The sequence below is a fragment of the Lissotriton vulgaris genome, chromosome 5 (assembly GCF_964263255.1).
Source record: "Lissotriton vulgaris chromosome 5, aLisVul1.2, whole genome shotgun sequence".
Lineage (NCBI taxonomy): Eukaryota > Metazoa > Chordata > Amphibia > Caudata > Salamandridae > Lissotriton > Lissotriton vulgaris.
Window position 1 is genome coordinate 629299519 of NC_141693.1, and position 24263 is coordinate 629323781.

The following is a 24263-nucleotide window of genomic DNA, read 5'->3' on the forward strand; positions in this document are numbered from 1 at the left end:
AGTGCCAAATGGATCTACCAGACATATTAAATTGGACATACTAACATTTAAAGCAGTGAGGAAGCATCTTATGTTTTAATCTCTCTGTTTTGCACACAAAGCTCTATATAGTACAGGGCCTCACAATCTTAGATCTACATTTATGTGGTAAGTTCCTTTGAAGAATCTTCCTGTCCAGTTCATCTGAGAATGAATGCAGTAGTACATAAAATGGCTCGCTCATCTTAGGAGGGTGGGGGACAGCGCATTGACTGATCTCACTCTATATTTTAAATCTATTTAGAGTCACTTCCTTTAGGAAGACCCTAAAAACCTGTGTGTTCTCAATTTAGTCTGTGTTTCCCTAGAGGTTTCTGATGCTAATTCTTTTCTCCTTGCAGCTCTCACTAGTTCTAAGACACATAAGGGTATAAGTTTGCTCCATGAGTCGTATTTTCTTTCTATTTCCTTTTCCTTTAAACTCAATACAAATCTTACAAAATAAAATGTACAAAATTATTAAGCATTCAAACTAATTAGTGACTAACAAATATATTTTAGAAATAATTAACATATGTTTATCAACACTTAAAACCCTGTTTCCATACAAACACATTGCACACCATAAGAAAATTAAATATTTAGATTTATGAAAATTTAGCACAAACATAATATAATTAAAGGTATTAAAAATACAAATAATAAATATATATTTTACAATCTGCCAAAACAAAATAAATTAAAAACAAATAGGCAGTATACAATGGGGATAGGACTTTGCCATCTGGAGTGGTCACTCCACCACCCTGATCGACAACCTTGCCAACCTCGGACTCAAACAGCTCGTGACGACACCCACCCATGCTGCCGGACACACACTGGACCCTATCTTCTCCGCAAGTCCCCACATCTCCTTCAACCATACCACCGAACCCCACTGGACCGACCACAGATGCGTCCACTTCACCTTCAAGAAACCCACCACACACCACCGCACCCAACAGCTGCCACGCCACTGCTGGGGCAAGATCACCAAGGATCAACTGACCACCACCCTCACCCTGAGACCACCCGTAGACCCCACCGACCCCAACACCGCCACCATCAACCTCAAACAGTGGATCAACGACTGCACCGACACCCTCGCCCCACTCAAGACCTCTGCTACCAACCACACCAACAAGACAGCCGCATGGTTCACTGATGACCTCCGAACCTCCAAGCGCACCTGACGGAAACTGGAGAAAATATGGCTCTGCGACGGAACTCCAGACAGCTACACTGCCCACAAGAACGCCATCTGCAGACATCACCAACTCATCAGGACCGCCTAGAGAACCGCCTTCAAAAACCGTCTAGACAACAAAGAAAAGAACACCAAAGAAGTCTTCAGCATCGTGAAAGAACTCTCCAATCCCAACTCCAACACCAACGACATCCCACCATCACAAGACCTGTGCGTCTCACTGGCCACCTTCTGTCACCGCAAGATTACCGACATCCACAACAGCTTCAATTCTGACACCCCCACACCCACTGCCAAGACCACCGGGTCCACCACCCCAACGACCTCCACCCGCACCAATCGCCTGATCGCCTGGTCCTACATCAGCGACGAAGACACCATCGAGACCATGAACTCCATCCATTCCGTATCCCCATCTGACCCCTGCCCTCACCACGTTTTCAACAAAGCCAGCACAGCCATCGCACCCCATCTTCGGAAAACAATCAACACCTCCTTCGAGACAGCAACCTTCCCAAAGAGCTGGAAGCAGGCCGAGATCATCGCCGTAATGAAGAAACCCAAAGCGGACCCCAAGGACCTCAGAACTTCCGGCCCATCTCCCTGCTCCCTTTCCCGTCGAAAGTCACGGATAAGATAGTCAACAGACAGCTGACCCGCTACCTTGAAGACAACAACATCCTGGACCCCTCCCAGTTGGGCTTCAGCAGGAACCACAGCACAGAGACCACCCTCATCGCCGCCAATGACGACATCAGGATCTTGATGGACAAAGGAGAAACAGCCGCCCTCATCCTTCTGGACCTATCAGCAGCATTCGACACGTCTGCCACCGCACCCTAACAGCACGCCTCCATATCGCCGGAATCCAAGAGAAAGCCCTGGCCTGGACCATGTCCTTCCTCTCCGGCAGAACCCAGAGCATCCGCCTCCCACCCTTCCGCCCCAAGGCCACCAAGATCATTTGCGGCGTCCCACAGGGATCTTCCCTCAGCCTTACGCTGTTCAATATCTACATGGCACCTCTCGTCCACTTAGCATGACAACTCAACCGCAACATCATCTCCTACGCAGATGACACCCAGCTCATCATACCACTGACCAAAGACCCCCACACCGCCAAAGCCAACCTCCACAGAGGAATGAAGGCCGTTGCCGATTGGATGAAGGACAGCAGACTGAAGCTGAACTCAGACAAGAAGAAGGTCCTCATTCTCGGCCCCACCCCATCAGCCTGGGATGACTCCTGGTGGCCAACATCGCTAGGAACAGCCCCAGAACCCTCGACCAGGCACGCAACCTGGGGATCATCCTCGACTCTGCCCTCTCCATGACCAAGCAAGTCAACGCCATCTCCGCGTCCTGCTTCAACATCCTCCGAAGGATCCGCAGGATATTCAAATGGATCCCCCCTGACATGAGAAAAACCGTCACCCAGGCCCTCGTCACCAACAGACTGGACTATTGTAACACCCTCTATGCAGGAACAACAACCACGCTCCTGAGAAGGCTGCAACGTATCCAGAACACCTCAGCACGACTGATCCTCGACGTCCCCCGACGCAGCCACATCACACCCCACCTGAGAGACCTCCACTGGCTCCCCGTCAAAATGAGGATCACCTTCAAACTCCTCATCCACGCACACAAAGCCCTACACAACATCGGACCAACATACCTCAAAGACGACTCAGCTTCTACACCCCCACCCGCAGCCTCCGCTCTGCCAACCTTACCCTCGCCACAGTCCCTTGCATCCGTTAAACCACCGCCAGCGGCAGATCCTTCTCCTACCTCGCCGTCAAGACCTGGAACACTCTCCCCACCAACCTACGACAGACCCAGGACCTGCTGGACCTGCTGGCCTTCAGAAAACTTCTCAAGACCTGGCTCTTCGATCAGTAGCGGCGCCTTGAGACCATCACAGGTATATAGCACGTTTTTCAAGTGCATTGATTGATTGATTGAGTGTGTATATGCTCATTTAATGTGTGTGGGCTAAATAATAATGGGAAACGACAACGGGTGGCTGCTGAATTACGTCTGATTCAACCTGACCTGGTGTGTCTACAGGAAACTCATATTCCATGGTGGGAACGGAAGATTCTAAAATAAGTAAGCTCTTCATTATTAACCTGCACACAACAGTCTACTACGAATCGCGGGCTAGCCATCTTGGCTAAACATGGGATCCAGGGCACGGGCAGAAACCTGGTAGATACACAAGGCGGGTGGGTTGTCATTGAATGTATATTGCCGACTATTACATTTACCTTGTGCTCAGTTCATGGATTCAGTTTGGATGAGGCCTCAGTATTGGATGTGCTCAATTTAGAATTAGCATCATGGCCCACCCTATTGATTCTGTGTGGTGACTTTAATATCCACCTGGGCTGCCAGGACTTACAGTCAGGCTGGAAGCACTATAAGGGCAAGAAACCCAAAGTTGTTAAGGCACTATATCACATTCTGTGGGACCATGGTTTGATTGATACATGGTCCGTACTACAGGGCCCAGACCCTGGTTATACTTTTTATTCCCATCCACATAATAAATCAGTGCGGTTAGGCTACTTTTTCATTCCATCATCACTACTTCCGGGGGCTAAAATACAGGTTTACCCATGGATTACAGCGGATCATGGTCCACTGGTGATAGATATTCCGATTATTAACACATTTTCCTCTCAGAGATCTTTCTCGTTTGATTGTAGGCTCCTAAAGGACGTAACATTCATTAATCACATAAATGATTGGATTCAGCAATTTTTTAGAAATTAATCGTAATTTGACCTCACATCCCTGTGCCTGGGATGCTTTAAAGACAGGGTTCAGGGGAGAGGCTCCATAAACCGAGACAACTGAAGATGGAGGTTCTAGACTTATATGGAAAACACAAAATATTAAAAGAAAACCTTATGCGGGGAATACAGGCTGGTGCTGATATCACCACATTGCAAACCGAGATTGCCCGTAGTAAAGCCAAAATCAATATACTTTAAAATAAGGAAAAGCCATCAAATATTAGCTACATAAGGAGGAGCGTTATGAGTTTGGGGAGGCCACTGGGTGCTGTCTTGCACAAAGGCTTAGCTCAAAGGAGGCAGTGCAGAGAATTAAGACCTTTAAAGACTCACAGGGTAAGCTAGTCGATATCCCCTTTGAGCTCTTGAATGTCTTTCATACTTTTTTGAGGGCTTATATACAGGAGACAATTCCAGTAGGTAGGCAGCTGAAGCTCTCCTATATGATATAAACAGTGAACAACTGGGCCGGGAGGAAGCACTTATTCTGGACACCTCTATTACTATGGAGGAGCTCCAGGAGGCCATAAATAATAAGATAAGCTACCCTAGGAGGTTTATAGAACCTTTTTCCAGGAATTAAAAATGTATCTTGGCTACCCTGCAGCAAGCGCAATGTGGGGGTGCGCCGCCATCTGAGATGAGGCAAATATCACTGTTTTAAAAAAAAGGATAAGCCCGCAGATATCCTTTGGTCTTATTGACCTATTTCCCTAGTGAATTGTGACTGGGAGATCTATACCAAAATTTTAGCTTCCCGTTTTGCTAGGGTTATTACTCCACTGGTGTCAATACGACAGCATGGATTTATACCTACCAGGGGCACGGTCAATCTCATCAACAGGGTGCTGACTTTGTTTGATGCAGTTAAGGTGCAAGGTACCATGCTTGGCTTGGTACTTTTAGTTGCCGAAAAAGCATGTGACCATGTCTCCTGGGACTTTTTATGGGTGGAATTACGTCATTTGGGGTTTGGTACTGGCTTTATTAAACCGAGCCAAGTTGTGTATAAGACCCCCAAGGCTAGAATTTGAATAAATGGCCTAGAGTCTGAACCAGTGCGTGTATCTGGAGGTACAAGCCAGGGCTGTCCGTGCGCTCCATTGCTATTTGCGTTACATATAAACCCTTTTTAAAACCATGTTGGAGGGGAGCCCGAGAATCAACCCTTTTGGTTTGGCGACAAGAGCAGTTCTGAGAGTTGGCCTACGCATATGATATTGCGGTTATAACATCCGATCCAGCTGTAGCTGTATCCGAAAATATATAGAACATCTTGTGCAAAGGTTTGGGTCTGTGTCCGGCTACAAACTTAATACATCTAAAATATAGATCATCTGCACAAACCAGGCCTGTAGTTGGGACCCCAGAGTGACCAATGAGGTGATATATCTGGGCATTAGGATTAAGACATGCTTAAAGGAAATAGTGGAGGTTAATTGGGGGTGTTATTCTCTCTAATATTAAACAGGAGTTAGAGATAGTTGAATGTCTTCCTCTGTCACTGGTGGGGAGGTGTAATATCTTACTATTTTGGATCTGTACATTAGAGCTTACTCAGGGGTGGTTACAACAGCTTTAATCACAGTGTATCAGATTTCTTTGGGCCCAAGGGAAACCTCGTAAAGTAATGCATTTTATGACAATACCCCTGGAGAAAGGGGGTTGAGCTGTACTGGACTTTACACTTTATTACTATGCCTGTTTATTACAAAATATGGTATAATGTTAACAGGGGAGGAGGTCAGAAACCTTGCATATACTCCATCTATATATCAGATGTTGTTGGGTGTGGCGGCCAAGAACTGTATATTTAAGATGTTGGAGCTTAGCTACTACAAAAAGACCCGCTTTAAGGTTATAACAACCGCTCACAAGGTGTGGAGGGTGGTATGGAGAAGGTTGCAGATTGAGGGGGTTTGCCACTACACACCTATAGATAGGTGCAAAAGGAAAGGTATTTTATATAGGGGTAAACTGTATGAGGATAGGGTCCTGTTCACCTTTGCAATATTGGCTGATAAATATAAGCTCCCTAAAACTGAGGTTTTTTTAAAGTTCACAGATATGCAACTTTTTATGTAAAAAACAGTGGGTTATAGAGCCGAATCTGCAACTTGAGGCCATCAGCTGGAAATATCAAATTGGGGTGTTATATAATTGTCTGCTAGATATACAGAGGGTTGACTTAGAGGTTCAAAATCTGAAATGGAGAAACCAATTGGGGTGTCAAGGTGTATGTGTGGAACAATCAATCAATATGGTTGGAAGGATTTCAGTTTTGTTATGTTATGTTATGTTATGTTATGTTATGTTAAGCTCATTTATTATGCGCATAGATGCTCCAGCGAAGGAGCGTCCTGGCGCCCGACAAGGTAGCAACACAACACAACTGGACATAACAAAGCAGAAAGAATTCAAGGAAACAAGAAAGTTTTTACAGCTCAACGGAAAGAGAGCAGATCCCCAAGGGCACGAATCGCAAGGGGAAGGGAGTTCCACATCACTACGGCACGAACTTGAAAAGAGCGGCCGCCTGCCCTGCAACGCTTGAAATGGGGGACAACCGCAAGTTCTAGGTCCAAAGATCTTAAAGCCCGGACCGGAACATAGCGGGACAGAAGGTTGGAAAGGATCATAACAGGGGATCCCTTGAGAATCTTGTAGGCTACACAAAGGACCTTGAACTGAATCCTTTGCGCAATCGGTAACCAATGCAGCGTACGCAAGGTGTTAGCAGTTGGACAAAATCTAGGTAGGCCCACAACAGCTCTCGCCGCTGCATTCTGTACACGCTGCAGGCGGGTGATTTCCGACTGATTTAATCCCGCTAGAAGGGAGCTGGCATAATCAAGCCGAGAAATCATGGTTGCTTGAATCACAAGTTGCCTGGTGGTGGCATTAAAATTTTTTAGTACAGGCCGTAGTCCACGCAAAATGCCAAAGCAGCAGGCTGCCGTGCGCTTAGTATGGCAGACAAAGGTAAGAGTTGGATCGAGCCAGACCCCAAGGTTTTTTAACTCAGCGACCAGGGTTGGCATAGGACCCAGATCCGACGGCCACCACCTGTCTCCCCAGAGTTCCGTTTTCTTGCCAAAGATCATGACCTCCGTCTTGCTTGCGTTCAGCTGGAGACAGTTGGAAGTCATCCAGCTGCCGACCGCCCGAAGTCCATTCTGGAATCTGGGGGCATCCACATCCGCATCCCCGCTGATCGTGACCGCTAACTGGGTGTCATCAGCATATGACACCATGGTCATACCCCAATGCCTGACAACCTCAGCCAGCGGTCTCACGTAAAGGTTGAATAATGTGGGAGTCAGCGAGGAGCCCTGGGGGACCCCCAGATCCAGAGGATGGAGTTTGGACTGATAAGGCGGGACGGCCATGCAAAAGGAGCGGTTGGCAAGAAAAGAGCGGAACCACTGGAGAGCAAGGCCAGTAACACCAGCTTCCTCCAGACGAAGCAGAAGGATAGGGTGGGACACGGTGTCAAAGGCGGCGCTCAGATCTAATAGCACCAGCGCCGCCGTTTGCCCCGCATCAAGCACGGAGCGTAAATGCTCCACCATGTACAGTAGAGCAGTCTCCGTGCTGTGCCCGGCCCGGAATCCATTCTGCGTGCTGTCTAAGATGTTAGCCTGGAGAAGATGGTCCGAGAGGACAGAGTTGACATGCGCCTCCGCAACTTTGGCAGGCCACGGGAGAAGTGAAATTGGACGGTAGTTCTCGGGCTTACCGACGTCCAGAGACGGTTTCTTAAGAATGGGCATGACCACTGCCTGTTTCCACTTCACTGGAACCACGCCGGATGCTAATGAGGTGTAGATCAAAGAGCAAACCGGCGAGAAACCGTGGGATGCTAGGTCTCTGAACAGAGCTGGCCATATAGGATCAGCCGGTGACCCTGACTTAACCTGCTGGGCCAGTTTACTGAAGCTTTCCGATGTTAAGCTCGGGAAAGAATGTAAAACATCCAGAGTTAGGGGGCTTAAGAGGTCTACCGACAGAGGGTACAACCGAGGGAGAGGCTCTATAGATGGCGTGAACCTTTTCCAAAAAGAAAGCCGCCAAGGTTTCACAGTGTGAGATGGAACCCTGATGAGTCGCAGCCACCTTTTTGGCAATAAGGTCTTTCAAGGCCTTAAAGATAGTTTTGGAGGGGTTAGTGCTGGTGCGAAATTGCAAGGCGTAATAAGCCGCGCGGGTTCTGCAAACTGCACGATGGTAAAGTTTTACAGTGGCCAAATACAAAACTTTTTTATCGCTGTTATAAGTTTTGCGCCATTCCCGCTCAGCACGCCTACAGGTGCTTTTAAGCACCCGCAGCGAATCATCGTACCACGGACTCGGATCCCTTGACCCACATTTACATGAGGCTATCGGAATAAGGGAGTCGAGGGCCCTAGTAACCCACTCACAGAAGCGATCGTAGCCCACATCCACGGTCTCAACTGGACCTAGCGGGTCGGTAGACAAAAGGTGGAAAAAATCATCCAGTTTCAATTTATTCCAGCACCGTCTAGGAATAGAGCGCACCGTGGGTTTGAGTTGCGGCTCGTACAGGGGGCACTGGATACACACCAGATAGAGATCAGTCCAGGCCAGCGGAGATGGAGTGGAAATACTAGCTTCTGCTAGATTGGTGAAGAAAGGGTCTAAGGTGTGACCGCCTACATGAGTGGGCTGCGACACCAGCTGAACAATCTAAAGAGCCTCAAGATCAGCGACAGAGCTGTGTACCGCAGGAATAGACATATTGTCATAGTGGAAGTTTAAGTCGCCGAGAACGGAAAAGTTGGAACAGCCTGCTGCCAACGTGCTGATAGCATCTGGGAGGGCCTTCCTGAAGGCCACATCACTACCAGGGGGGCAATAAATCAAAAGGCCCGAGAAAGCAAAATTGGGCGTAATAGCAATCTTAAACAGCGCACTTTCACAGCCGATGATTTTTTGCCCATGCCAGACGCACGGGTAGCAGGACTTAACCGCAAGCGCTATTCCCCCTCCTCTAGAGGCTCGGTTAAGAGTGTACACCGAGTACTCGGGCGTTAAGGCCAAGTTGATAACGGCCGTGTCGGTATCTTGTAGCCAGGTCTCCGTCAGGCAGAAAACATCCGGCGACTCCTTACCTATCAGGTCGGAGATGTCTTGATGATGTTTGACCATCGACCTGACATTCAGGTTCCATATGCTGAAAGATGGGCGGGTGCTGTTTACAGCAGCAGCAGAGTCGTTGCTCACACATATAGAAGGGGCGGGGAGGTCCAACATCCCGCAAACACATGAGTAAGGGCCACACAGCGGCCCAACCCGCGGAGCGTCACAATTCCTGTATCGTTGCCCGATGGCCAGTAGAGTGTCCCTTGAGTAACACAGCATTATGTACTCCGTGGCATCCAGCGGTGAGGGCCAGGGTCCTGCCCGGTCTTACGCGTCCTGGCGCGGACGGGCGCAGATGGGCAGGACTCTGGCACAACTCCGGCCACGCGAAGGCACGCCCGCTGCGCTAGGGGAGGAGCTTTAAATAGGTGTTACCTCGCTGGCTCCTGTGCACTAAAGCGCACGCAGATAGTGGCGCCAACACCAACACTCACCCCACTTCAAGATGGCGGCAAAAAAGGATACGCACCCCAAGAACCGGACCCGCACAAGCGGCGGTGAAGTACCGATTATAATGCAAGTAAGGGGGATTTAAAACCAGGGAATAATAAACTAAGAGCAAAGCAAATAGTAAAAAAGGTTTTTAAAATGCAAATGTCAGCAAAAGCGCGCGAAGCGCTACAGCAGCAGTACGCTACCTTGTCAGGGCGAGGCTACGAAGGGACTCGCCTTAAATAGGTGTTCCCTCGCTGGCTCCTGCGCACTAAAGCGCACGCAGATAGTGGCGCCTACACCAACACTCACCCCACTTCAAGATGGCGGCAAAAAAGCTAATTTGAAGGCACAGCACTTTAAAACCCTTTCTAATCTGTACCAAAACTCTTCTAAAATGCTGAAATGGCGAGGAGCAAAAGACGGGAAGTGTTTCCGCTGTGGTGGGGAGACGGCGGATATTGTACATATCTTTTATAGGTGTGGGCAATTAACTCAATCAGTGGAACATATGAAGAAAAGTTCCTTTCAGAAATCACAGGGATCGGAATAAAAATCACTCTGCCCACTATGCTACTGGGTATAGGGGAAGGTACGACTGAGGGACAGCCGGCCTATGAATTTTGCTATTTGATTTTTATTGCTGTGGCTGTGGCATGACTTTGTATAGCCTCTATGTGGTTGCAGAAGGAAATCCCGACATTCGAGATGTGGAGAGACAGATTTTATACATTTTTTTTAACTTGGAACATAGTCTCTTCGCTCTCAAAGGGTCACGTAAACTGAAACTGGGTTCACAGATATGGGGCCCCATGACTGAATACATGAAAGATTATTGTGAATATAACTATGTATTATTGTTATTGCTTCCTCACTCTCCATTTTATCCTTTTGTTACCCTGCTGATTAACTGTTTCCTCTCATTTATGACATCTGTGTATCTTGATATATGTGTTTTATGAAGTGATTCTGTATGTATTCACTTTATGGATTGCAATAAAAAATTATATAAATAAAAAAAGAGAATAGCAAATGATAGCGGACATTTGCTGAGCCGAAGTTGGATATACATTAAAATAATTTGACTCAATATTTGTAAGACTTTTAGGTCACATATGGACTCTCAACAAATAAAAAGGCTGCGTTTTCAAAAGAAATCCATACCCATACCAATGTCAATGTAGTGCCAACTACAACCAAGACAGTGGCAGGATCCAGATAAATAGAAGGCATTTCTATGACTCTTGTGATAAGGAAATGTTAAAAAATCCTCAAATGTGTGGAACTATGTAGCGTGACATGCTGTTCTTCCTCAGATACACCCTTTTTCACCTCAATATACTTGCTAGAGGGAGCCATGAGCAGAGTGGAATGTGTGAAAAGATGTTCAAGTTTGAATGAGTGTTATTCAAGACATTTGCAAAAGTATTGAAGGATAATGCTATTTTTCCAGTTTTTAAAGGCAGGAACCTGGCCCAAGAACATTTGAGTGCTTTTGTACAGAGCCAGACCATGTTAAACCTTTATTTCCTGTTTTTTAGGCACAGGGAGTTTAATTATTTGCCCATGTTTGCAGGAATTTTGCCTGCGGTCAAGAAATTCCCATGTTCCAAATTTGCTTACTACAGGTACTCGACCACAACTCCTTGTTGGCAGGTTATTAATGTAATACTAGCATCCATCTGGATCACTGATAGGAAATTGGAAAAGAACATCATGTGGACAGACTAGTGAGGACCAAAGTATCAAGAAGATAGGTGCAAATAGGTAAGTATAGATTTACGTTTCCTAACTCCACATCTATGTACCTTGATCAAATCAAGGTAAATATATGTGGAGTTATATTTAGTAAACCTTTGCTTACCTATAGAAACTTACCTTCACAATATTTTTGTCCTCGATATTCTTGACACAATATTTTGTCCCATTATATTTTTGTTTCCGATACTCTGTAAACACCACGTATCTCACAGCATCATTGTTGAACATTACATCCTTGGCGTGGTTTTTCCAAACTTTTTGCTTTCCGGCCTCCTGCTTTTGCTGACTTTATGCCTCTGCGCACCTTACCACTGCTAATGAGTGCTAAAGTGCTCTCTCCTACAAATATGTTAATATAGGCTTACCCCCATTTGACATATTTAACTTACTTGTGAGTCTCTAGAAAAGTGTTGCTATATGTACCAAGAGTATGCAAATTAAATGCTACTAGTGGGCTTGCAGCATTCATTGTGCCACCCACTGATGTAGCCCTTTAAAGATGTCACAGGCCTGCCACTTCAATCTGCATGTGCATTTCTAAAACTGCCATGGTTGGGAAATTTAAGTTTTACATATCCTGGTAGTGAAAAACTCTTAAATTAATTTTTACTACTGTGAGGCCTACCTCTCTCACAGGATAATAGAAGCAGAAGAGTCTCTCTGGGCCAAACTCGTACAAGATGCCAAATCTAACAACAGCACAAAATTCTGGCAAAAGATTAACAATCTGTCCAAGGAGCGGAGTCAAGGCATCAACTCTTATGTCACAGAAGATGACTGGATAATCTTTCTTAGCACGCATTTCAATAGCACTGACATAAATAGCCAAAGAATATCAATTCCTACAAAGGACACTGAGGGTCAACTAATGCTACGCTGTGAACACTACGGCCTTCAGCAGCTAGATCAGGCAATCGTAATTAAGAGTGCATTGATTAGTAATAGAATCTCAAAGGGAAGAGGTGATGGGGCACCAGGATCAAATGGGATTTCCCCCATACTGTTCAAGCAAAATCCGGACTATTGGGCCGTCACTCTTAAACCAATGTTCGAAAAAATCCTGCAGACATCAATAATCCCATCATCATGGATGGGAGCCATAATTTCACCTATCTTTAAAAAGGGAAACCAAAACGACCCAAAAAGTTAGCGGCTAGTGGCCCTGCTCGACAACGAGGCCAAATACTTTGCAGGTCTCCTTCTAGAGGAACTGTCATCATGGGCAGCTGAGGTTTCAGAAATTCCATACAACCAAACCAGTTTCTGCAAAGGTATGGCCACCACCACCAACATTTTAGCTCGTTCTTCATTAATCAATGCCGCCCATGAAGCGAAGCAGCCACTATATCTGTGCTACATTGACTACAGCTCAACTTTCGATCATGTCAACAGAAACCTTCTGTGGGAAAAACTAAAAAAACTGAACATCCCCCCATTGCTCTTAAATTAACTAATACTTCTGCACAGCGAGACATGGGTGCAAGTCAAGTTAGGCTCTGGCGAATACCTAACAAGGAAGATCTCAACAAGCACTGGGATAAAATAGGGCTCTGTACTTGCCCCAATACTTTTTAGTCTTTTTATGGGAGAGCTATCAATGCTGCTAAACAAATGCAACTCGCACGCACCAAAGCTAGGGAGCTCACAGCTGTCAAACCTTTTTTAAGCAGACAACCTGCTACTTATCAGCCAGACTCCTGTAGGCTTACAGCGGCTGCTGGACATTACTTCAAGATATTCTGCTGCTAAAAGGATGAGCATCAAGCGCAAAAAATCCAAAGTTATGTGCATTAACCTCCCCAAAAAGAAAATAACATGGAATTGACTCTTGGCATCCAGGAAGCTGGAAACGGACTGTGAATATCAATATTTGGCAGTCATCATAGACTGAAAGGGCAACTTCAAGCCGCAATGTGCAGCCATAAAAAGGAGAGGGCTAATGGTTGCGGTGGCGCTTAGAAATTTAAAAAAATTGGTTTCTGGCTCAAGCTTACTACCTCTCATAAAGGTGATTCAGGAAAAATTAATCCCAGCCATCACTTATGGCAGCAAATCGATGATGGGGAAGGATTCTTCCTCAGTAGATGGAAAGGTAGCAAAGGCGCTACGCATGATCTTTGGCCTTCCTAGGTATACACCGCCCGCTCAGATGAACTTGAATGTGGGCTACCAAAAGAAGAGCTGGACAATAAAGGAACCTACATAAAAAGCTGACACAAAGTAAGCAGGGGAGATCCAAAAACTCTAAATGCTCTCCTGTGAAAGGAACTTCAAGACAAAGAAACTTGCCCCGCAAGGCAGTACTTGGAGGCAGAAATTGACAATATCGGCGTATGGCAACTATGGGAACTTCCAGGCTCCCCAGCAGGCTTAATAAAATTGGTAAACAAGACAAAGCCAAAAAGAATATTTGCTGCAGGACAAAGCTGCCTTGACAAAGCGTGCTCATGGAGGTTCCATGTTTAAATATTGATAACAAAAATATAGTTAACAAAAATATCAATGTAAAAATATTGAATACAAAAATATCGACTCCCTATACTTAAACAGGTAAGTACAATAATATTGGTTCGAAAATATAGATGTAAAAAATATCGACTTTAAAAAATAACATAACTTAAATTAAATTAAATAAATATTATTAATATTATTAATAAAATACATTTAATTAAATTTATATTTAAACTAATTATAACAATTAAACTTAATTTAATAAATATAAACACAAAAAATGTGTACATATACATATATTTAATTAAATACATTTTATTAACTATTATCTCTATATAGTTTATAAACTTTAATAATTATAGGAAAATAAAATGAACACATCTATAAAACATTTTAAATCAAATAAAATATTCTATATTTAATTAACACATTAAACTATTAAAAAAAAATACATACATTTATTAACAAATTAAAAACATTAGAAGTTAAAACATTGGATAGCGAAGGGAAAATTACTATTCCCACTCCAGTGAGTGCAACAGTAGAAAAAGCGCTGGATAGCGTAGGGGTAAAAATTACTATTCCCACTCAAGTGAGTGCGAGGGTAGGGAAAGCATTGGATAGCGGAGGGGTAAAAATTACTATTCTCACTCCAGAGAGTGCAACAGTAGTGAAAGCTCTGGATATCGGAGGGGTAAAAATTACTATTCTCACTCCAGGGAGTGCAACAGTAGGGAAAACGTTGGATAGCGGGAGGGTAAAAATGACTATTCCCACTCCAGTGAGTGCAACAGTAGGGAAAGCGTTGGATAGTGTAGTGGTAAAAATTACTGTTCCCACTCAAGTGAGTGCAATAGTAGGGAAAGCGCTGGATAGCGGAGGGGTAAAAATTACTATTCCCACTCCAGAGAGCGCAACAGTAGAGAAAGCATTGGATAGCGTAGGGTTAAAAATTACTATTCCCACTCCAGAGAGTGCAACAGTAGGGAAACCGATGGATAGCGTAGGGGTAAAAATTACTATTCCCACTCCAGAGAGCGCAAAAGTAGAGAAAGCATTGGATAGCGTAGGGTTAAAAATACTATTCCCTCTCCAGTGAGTGCAACAGTAGGGAAAGCGTTGGATAGCGTTGGGGTAAAAATTACTATTCCCACTCCAGAGAGTGTAACAGTAGGGAAAGCGTTGGAAAGCATAGAGGTAAACATTACTATTCCCACTCCAGAGAGTGCAACAGCAGGGAAAGCATTGGATAGCGTAGGGGTAAAAATTACTATTCCCACTTCAGATAGTGCAACAGTAGGGAAAGCGTTGGATAGCGTAGGGGTAAAAATTACTATTACCACTCCAGTGAGTGCAATAGTAGGGAAAGCACTGGATCCACACGCAATAAAAAACAAACCTATCAACATTTTTATAAAATTGAATTTCCAATATAAACATAATTAATCTATAAATTTAAATATATTATTATTATTAACAAAGATAATACAAAATAATGAATTACACATTATTAAACACTATAATAGCCACAACACACACCTAAAATTAATTACACAATTACATGTAATACTTACTAATTAATTAATGAAAATTAATTTATAATTATTTATTAATTAATCAATAAAAAATTAATTACTTACCAGCTTTCACACCATATACACATATAAACACCATAACACACACCTAAAATAATTACACAATTACAATTAATGATTACAAATTAATTAATGGTAATTAATGTAAAAAGTATTTAATAATTAATCAATAAAAAATTAATTACCACCCTTCACACCATTTACACATATAAACTCCACAACACACACCTAAAATTAATTAAACAATTAACATAATGCATTATTAATTGACTAATGGAAATTAATTAACAACTAATTATTAAACTATTATTATTAAATTAACACATTAATTTGATATAATTAAATTACTTCCCACCCTATTCCCCTATAAACCCACAACCAGCTACGGAACTAATAACGCAAAATTAAAAATATAAAATAAATTAATAACTAGTACAATTCTAAAACATATAATAAAATGACAAACAATTCTCATTAAAAACACTAAAATACATAACATTATTAATAAATCGATATTTTTGTAAACTATATTTTTGTAATCAATATTTCTTACCTGTCAGTCGATATTCTTGTCAACTATATTTTTGTTGTCGATATTTCTTCTAAACGATATTTCTGCAGTGATATTATTGTCCCACGATATTTATCCGTCGACATTCCTGCTCTGCACCGCTCACGGCTGGCTTACATCATGCCCTCGCCTCAAGCTTATCTACAGACAGGCTTTACCCAAAAAATAAAAGAGAAGTTCCTGAAATTTCGCATAGGGCTATTGCCGTCAGCGGCCCACTTACCCCTATGGTTACGGCCGCAGCTACCATTAACATTTCGACTTTGCAGGAACAGCAAAGAAAACACAGTTTATCTGGTCGCCATCTGCAGGAAACTCATTCAAGAACGTGACTCCTTCTTGAGACCACTTTTCGACTTCTGTAGGATACGTTTCTGCAGGCAAGCGGTGCTTGCTTGTTTCAAAGGCGATGATCTCCAACTGAGCTGCCGAATGGTGAAATTCCTTGAAACGGCGGAAACCCGCTGCAAAATGTTGAAGGAAACCCAAAAAACCTAGCAGCACCGCGAAGGATGAGAGGATCAATCCACCGGTACTCCCGAAGAGCAAGTTCCAGCTGGCCACTTTCAATTATACAGAATAACACTGAACATATAACAGGGAGGCTCCGAACTGTCATTATAATTAATCACTTTTGCTTTTTTAACGCAAATAGGTTTTTAGTGAAGGGGAACTTTCAAAAATGTTCTTATTGCACCAGCACTTTGCTATATTACCCCTCAGCCGGCAACAAGGATGAACTTACCACACATCGTATTATGATAAATAGGGTGTCAAAACTGAATTCATACTTTATTTTAAATCTGTGGATGTATGTCAGTACAATGCGATCTTTTAGATCGCGGTACTTGACAACGCAGGCATTACAACGCAAGTCGTTACAACGACTTGCGTTGGAGGGCACGGATTTTGGAATATTATTATTTTATATTCCAACACCAGTCCACGTAACAGTAGGGAAGGTGTTGGAATATAAAATGACAACATTCCTTGTCCAACAGCGCTATCCAGTGCAAGTCGTAGTAACGATTTGCGTTGTAATGCATCGTTGTAAAGGCACTGCGGTGTAAACACCGTGTTGTAAACAATGTTTACCAAATCTGTTGCTGCTGTCTTAGTGCGCTTTTTATTGAAGGAATAATTGTCTTAATACTTATGAATTTGACTTATGTTTTATTAATTGAACTTTTCTTCTATATTGTATATATTGTAAAGGTTTTAAATAACTATGTACAATAAAGTAATACCTTACCTTACCACAAGATAACATTGGGTTTACCTGTTTCATTTAATAAATGATAACTTTCAATTGAGTGCAGGTAGAAATATCAAGTTTGCAGTTTATTGTAATTTAAACCTCTCCTTAATAGTAAAGTCAGATTGTAAGTCACAATTCTGCAAAGGCCACTTTAGGAAAGGTATCATTTTCTTTTCCTAACTATTTAGTGCCTGCATCCTGCATTCTGGGTCACATGAAAAGGTGTAGCAGGCAGTTAGTCTTTGTGTACTGCTCCCAGACAGCAAGACAAAGAGCAATATGTGTTGACAGGATGAGCCATGTTTTACTTGATGAGGGGAGGGGGCCCTCACCTAAATTTCTTGCCACAAAGGCTTTGCCTGAGCACACTCATGTAGGGTTTGACAGTAGTCTTTTTGGACCATAGACAAGCTGGGACCAGGGCAGGTAGGCAGAAAATGTCTGCTGCATCTGGGGGCAAAAACATCCAGAACCTTTTCCTATTTCAAAGTGAGTACCAAGAATAAATAATAGTACCTCAGACCCAACTCTTCAGTACACTGTCTGGACCCATGGACAACTCAGAAGGACAACTGTGCTGTCCTGCAAGAAGGACAGCTACTTGGTAGTCCTGCTGCCCTGCTGCCTGAGTGAAGGACTGAACCTGCATCTTGAACCCAGGACTAGCAGAGAGACTCCAAGGGCTAGTAGGCTGGCCTCCTATCAAAGCCTCAGGAACAGAAAAGGCTCCAACCATCTTGAACCCAACTCCTGGGCTCTGTCTGCTGTGAGTCCTAACCCTCCAGATCTTGCATTTTCATCTGCCAGCCCAGCTGTGATCCTTTGGAGCAGAACTGATGCAATGCAGTGCATCGCCTCGCAGCTGCCTCAGAACTACTTCAGCGTGACACATCCTCAATACTGGACCTCAATCACATCTCACTGAGTCCTTAGAAGTGCAGGAATCACTTCCACAGTCTTTCTACAGTGAAGGATGACTTATAAGAATAATGTGATTTGGTTTGCAACACTGAAAAGAGAAGGCCTATGAGACCATGACTGCTTTGCATGCCTACTCGTCTTCCATGAGTTAGAATAAGTGCTGACACTGCCTGGCACAGCAAGGAAGTTCCCACAATCTCACCGAGGCGACACAGAGGAGGTGATCATCTCTGGCACCTGCACAATTTTGCACTATTTATTTGTGATCTCTAGAGTAGCTGCCCAACACTTCCGTGCTTAAGGCATATTTAATGTATGCATTTTACAAGACAATGCACAAACATTTACATCTATGGGTAAAACCTATAAATGTATGTAGTATTTGGGTGTTGTTGTGTATGCAAAATAAAGACAGTACTTTGATCAACAAAGGCACTGGACTGGAATTTACCGATTATGTTTACTAATGTAATTGTAGTGCTCTAATGTTTTTGAGGGTCTCAGCTGAGCCCGGAAACACTACCACACACTGTTTCACCTTCTGGCCAGGCGTGGCCAGAAGGCTATACATAAATGGTCCGGAGTCGCTCGGGACTTCCGGTCCGACACAGCAACTATAGTGTACGTGCCTTTATTGTTCCCTTAATGTTGTATCATCGTTGCCCCTGTGCCAGCCAGGCCGTGTCCCTGGCGGCATCAGCAGAGCAAGTCCCCCCCCACACTGGCGACGAGGATGGGATGCCGTTGATTGCCCCCCTAAAGGAGTAAAAGTACCTGTGATCGACAGCAGACCATGTGTGTGCGAGGCAAATGAGGTGGGCGCTCGAAGTACCTGGAGACCGGAAGACAGCGATCGTCAGCACCGGAAAGCAGAGTGCGTCAAGAGCTGCATGAAGGCACAGGTGAGGCGAGCGCTAACAAAGCGTGTGCACCAGCGGCAGGCCTTTCCCGCATCTGAGGCCTGGCCGCCGAAGCCGGAGACGCGCGCATGCGCAGTGAAGAGAAATCGGCCCCGGGGGAAAAGCACAGCGTGAAGGAGCGCTCATAAAGCAAAGGAAAAGGAAAATAAAACACACGTACTCCCAACAACACGGGGAAGGAAGCATTAGATATCACAAGGTCACACGAGAAGGCAACGACCAGAAAGAACCCACGAAGGGTAGGAATAGACCATAGTCAAATAAACAAGCATTGGCACACAACCAACAAGCATTGGCAAGGGACACGAAAACTACAAAAACAACAAGCATTGGCAGCGCCGAACAAACCAACCAGCATTGGCCACACAAAATAGGGCAGGAAGAAGAGAAATTCACCACAAACAAGCAGTGGCAAGACCAAAAGCAAGAACAGAGAGGAGCCCTGAGACTTCAAAGCGCCAAGGAACACAGCAAAGATAACGCCAGACCACAGACAACCCGCAATGTCGAACCCACCAGCCGCAGCAGCAGCGGGACAGCAACAGGCAGCACTCCCTGTACAGCCAGCATAGCCTCTGACACAACATTCAGCACACTCGCAGATTCAGGCACTGCCACCATTCAGCGAACTGATCGATCCTGCAACAGCGGCTCCAAGATGGGCAGTTTGGATTGGGAGACTTAACAACTACTTTGTAGCAACCAGAGAAACAAATGAAGAAGTCATGAGGTCGCCACTTCTACACTTTGGAGGAGACGAAATCTACAAACTCTTTGCGCATCTCCCGAATACCGGAGCGTCCAACGATTATAACGCTGCGGTCCGAGCGTTAAATGCTCATTTTGACCCTCAGCTCAATCCACACTATGAGCGTTCAAGGTCCGACAGTCAAGGCAGAGAGAAGCGAAAACAATGGATGCCTTTCATGCACGCCTCCGAGAATTGGTGAGCACCTGCACAGAAGAGGACCAAGCGGAGGAGGTCACTGCGCAACTCATTAAAGGCTGCCGCAACAAGCCACTAAGGATGCTAATACTACGTCAGCCACGCATCACGCTGGATGAAATCCTACTCCTCGCTCAATCGCATGAGTTGTCGGACGTCCGAGCAATGGCGATGGAGGCAGCCCTCAACCCCCAAGCAGACGCCGGAGCTAGTGTGGAGACGGAACGAGTAGATGCCATCCGCACCCCCAGTCGGAGCGGGCGAGGACGATGGCCTACTCGCACACCGCGGCGTGCACCATGCCTATTGTCGGTGTGAAGAACATAATGAAGATAGCTGCCCCGCGAGAGGGAAGACGTGCTCCAAATGCGGAGTGCCGAACCACTTCGCAAGTGAATGTCTAGGAGGCTTCCGGGGAAGAAATCACTCCGGAAGGAAGACGATAACAGGAGCAGTCAGGCACCTAGCCCTGGACGAGACACAAGCATCACGACCCATGAAGACACAGCCCCATCACTACTCACGGTTGGAAGATTCTTCCACTGAAGAAGATGACGAATGCTACTTCGTATCATTCGCAAGTGACTTAAAGAGAAGACGTAGACCTCAGCCTAAAGGCCAAATTAAGACTGACGGGTCTTCAGTAACTGGATTAATAGACACAGGAGCAACAGTAAATGTGATGGGCTTGCAGCACAACAAGAACCTTAACCCAAAACCGCGACTGACGCCGTCCAAGATCCGGATCCTAACATACGGAAGTCAGAAGCCACTTCCCCTCTAAGGCATAATGGTAGTACAGGTGAAGGCAGAGGACCGGGAAGTCACAACAAAGTTCCATGTAGTTGACAGAGAGGCAGACTTGCTCGTTGGAAGCCACACTGCAGAGGATCTCAACCTCATTGCCTTCGCCAACGCCGTAAAAGTACTCCAGGCAGAAGACGTCCTACAGCTTTTTCCGTCACTATTTGAAGGCCTAGGAACAATCAAGAGGCAGCCTGTGAAGCTACACATCGACAAAGCCATTCAACCAGTCGCGTTGAAGCACCAGAGGATTCCATTTCCCTTGAGATCAGCTGTCGAGCAAGAACTAACCGAAGTAGAGAAACAGGGAGTCATTGAGAAGGTGACAAGCCCGACACCCATGGTGATAGCTGAAAAGCCCTGGCAGCCAGGGAAGATAAGGATATGCATAGATAAGAGGATACGTTAATAGATAAGAGAAGCACAACTATTTTATGTGTTTTGAGGAAGATAATTCGATTGTTTAACTATTTTAACTTAAGCGTGCAACCGAGGTGGCACGTTTGTCCTCACCGTGCCTGCACTAAAAACCTATCTTAAGTGTGGGTCACATTTAACCTCAATGCACTGTTGCTTGTGTGGTTCAAAAAGAACAACACTTTGCTTAAACACAATCTGTACAAAAATAATAATCTTTTTCTTTTAGAACTGTTCGGATTTACTTAAAAAAATCACAAGATTAACGTTCATATACATTTAACATCAGCATGATTTTGTTGAATCACAAAAATAGCTAATACAGTTTAAACACTATCACAATTGTTTACAAAACATCAATAGCGATTAACTCTTCTCTGTGCAAATATATTTCGAGCTCTTCATCAGGGACCTGTGAACTGAAATTAAAAACGGAAATTATTTCAACTCTATGGTTGCAGAAATGTCAAGGCTTCTCAAGGTACTTAGCAGACTGTTGTGAAAATAGTGAAAATGAGAGGATAGTAAAACTGCAAATCAAAGAAAGAGCCCTATCACCCACCGCTTTGGAAACAGTTAAAATCCACGAGGGGGTTGATCTCACCAGATCCCTCCTCCAGAGAGAGATATATTGGATAAGAACCCTTAAAACACAAGAGCCAATGGGTCTCAATGAAAAAATAGATCTTATGTGTTTTTTATGATCTTTCCACTTTGGATCTGCTAAAAAGGTTGCCGTTTGTATTTTGTAAATATGATCCAGTTTGGTTACCTTGATACACTGAGCAATTCTATTTATTGTTGTTCAACTCTCTTTTTTATTTATATTCATTTGCACTCCTCTTATTTACATTTCTTTGTCACCCTTCTTTGTTTCTTACACGTTGTTTATCAGTTTATCTCAGATTTAGTGGTTTTGGTATATAAACCCTTCCAAAATGGCGCCTGTATTACCACCGGAATTTAATCTGAGTTTGTCTCCAGCGTAATCTCTAGTTTCTCAGAGCCTACTGTAATACACGAGTGACCGTGTAGATGACGCCCCGGTTTGTCAAAGTACAAACTGTTCGCAGATAGAGCTCCGTTTCGCGTTTGAGTTCACCTAGTGACTTGATCAGTCTTTTTTTAGTTTCGGACCTCCGTTGTAAATTAGTGATATTGCGGTACCTGTGTTTGAGGTGGTCACCGTTCAGTGAAGTGGCTGAACAGCGCGAGGGCAAGTCGTAGATTTGAAGTGATTACTCCTTAGAGGTAAGGGTTGAGAGACTTGTCGAACTGTAGATACATGAATGTTTTTAGGCCTGTGGTAGTAAGTTTGGCTTTTTATTTCGTTGCCAGTAACTTGAACAGTGGATTTTTCGAGCGTGAATAGACTTGGAAGAAGGTTCCCTTGTATAGAACAATCCGTAGCTGGCACTAAGGTAAGATGGTGGCTAGGCTCCCACTGTCGACATTATAGTTATCTGTGATGAATTTTCGAACGATTTACTTAGATCCTGTTTTGGTTGCAGGACACTGAACGTTTTTTGTCCAATCAATTAGTGAGTATAATAGGTATTTGATACACAAAGCGGTGGGTGATAGGGCTCTTTATTTGATTTGCAGTTTTACTATCCTCTCATTTTCACTATTTTCACAACAGTCTGCTAAGTACCTTGAGAAGCCTTGACATTTCTGCAACCATAGAGTTGAAATAATTTCCGTTTTTAATTTCAGTTCACAGGCCCCTGATGAAGAGCTCTAAGAGCTCGAAATGCATTGGGCACAGAGAAGAGTTAATCGCTATTGATGTTTTGTAAACAATTGTGATAGTGTTTAAACTGTATTAGCTATTTTTGTGATTCAACAAAATCATGCTGATGTTAAATGTATATGAACGTTAATCTTGTGATTTTTTGAAGTAAATCCGAACAGTTCTAAAAGAAAAAGATTGAGTATTATTTTTGTACAGATTGTGTTTAAGCAAAGTGTTGTTCTTTTTGAACCACAAAAGCAACAGTGCATTGAGGTTAAGTGTGACCCACACTTAAGATAGGTAGATATGAGGATACCCAACAAAGCAATAAAGCGAGAGAGGCACATCACGCCCACAGTAGACGACATCCTAGCTGACCTAAACAGATCACAGCGGTTTTCAAAATTAGATCTGAACGCAGGATACCACCAACTAAGGCTGGCAGAAGAAAGCAGATACATAATGACATTCTCAACACATCTGGGTCTCAGGCGATACAAAAGATTGAATTTCGGGATATCATCAGCTGCCAAAATCTTCCAAAACACCATAAAGGAAATCTTGTCAGGGTTACAAGGCCTGTTGAATGTAAGTGAAGATATTTTGATCCTCTCCAAAACAATTGAGGAACATCATCGGAGACTTAGAGCCGCACTCCAGAGACTGGCTGAACATGGAGTGACATTACACAAAGACAAGTGCAAATTTCTTCAAAAATCGATAGAATTCTTTGGATATGTCTTCAACTCTGAAGAAGTCAAGGTAGACCCCAGAAAATCACATGCGATCAGACTTGGGGTTCTGAAAATTATGGACCCTGCTATGATGTGGTATCGAGGCCCAACACTCGTGTCACAAAATATCATCCAATCCTGACGAATTTGGTATCGGCAGATCAGTAATGACTTGGACATTATACCTGTGCATTTGCGTTGTGATCGAGCAATGCAATCACCTTAAAACAGTAGTTTCTGCCTCGAACCCTTGAGGTTCCATCTTGTGAGCGGCATCCATCTTGTGATTGCCCTGTGATTGCCCTTACATAGTCAATTGACCATCTGCTACCAACCTTTTCCCTCCTGAGGCGGAAGCCGGGAGGTCTCCCTTCTTTCCTTTTGCACATTTTTATTTGTGTGTTTTGACTTGCGTGTTGAGTCATTTTTAAATTGCGTGCATTTCAAGTTAGCGCTTGATTAAGAAGCGTTTGCTGCCTTGCTAGTGTGCAGTCCAGGTTCGCGCTTGGCTAAGAAGCGTTTGCAG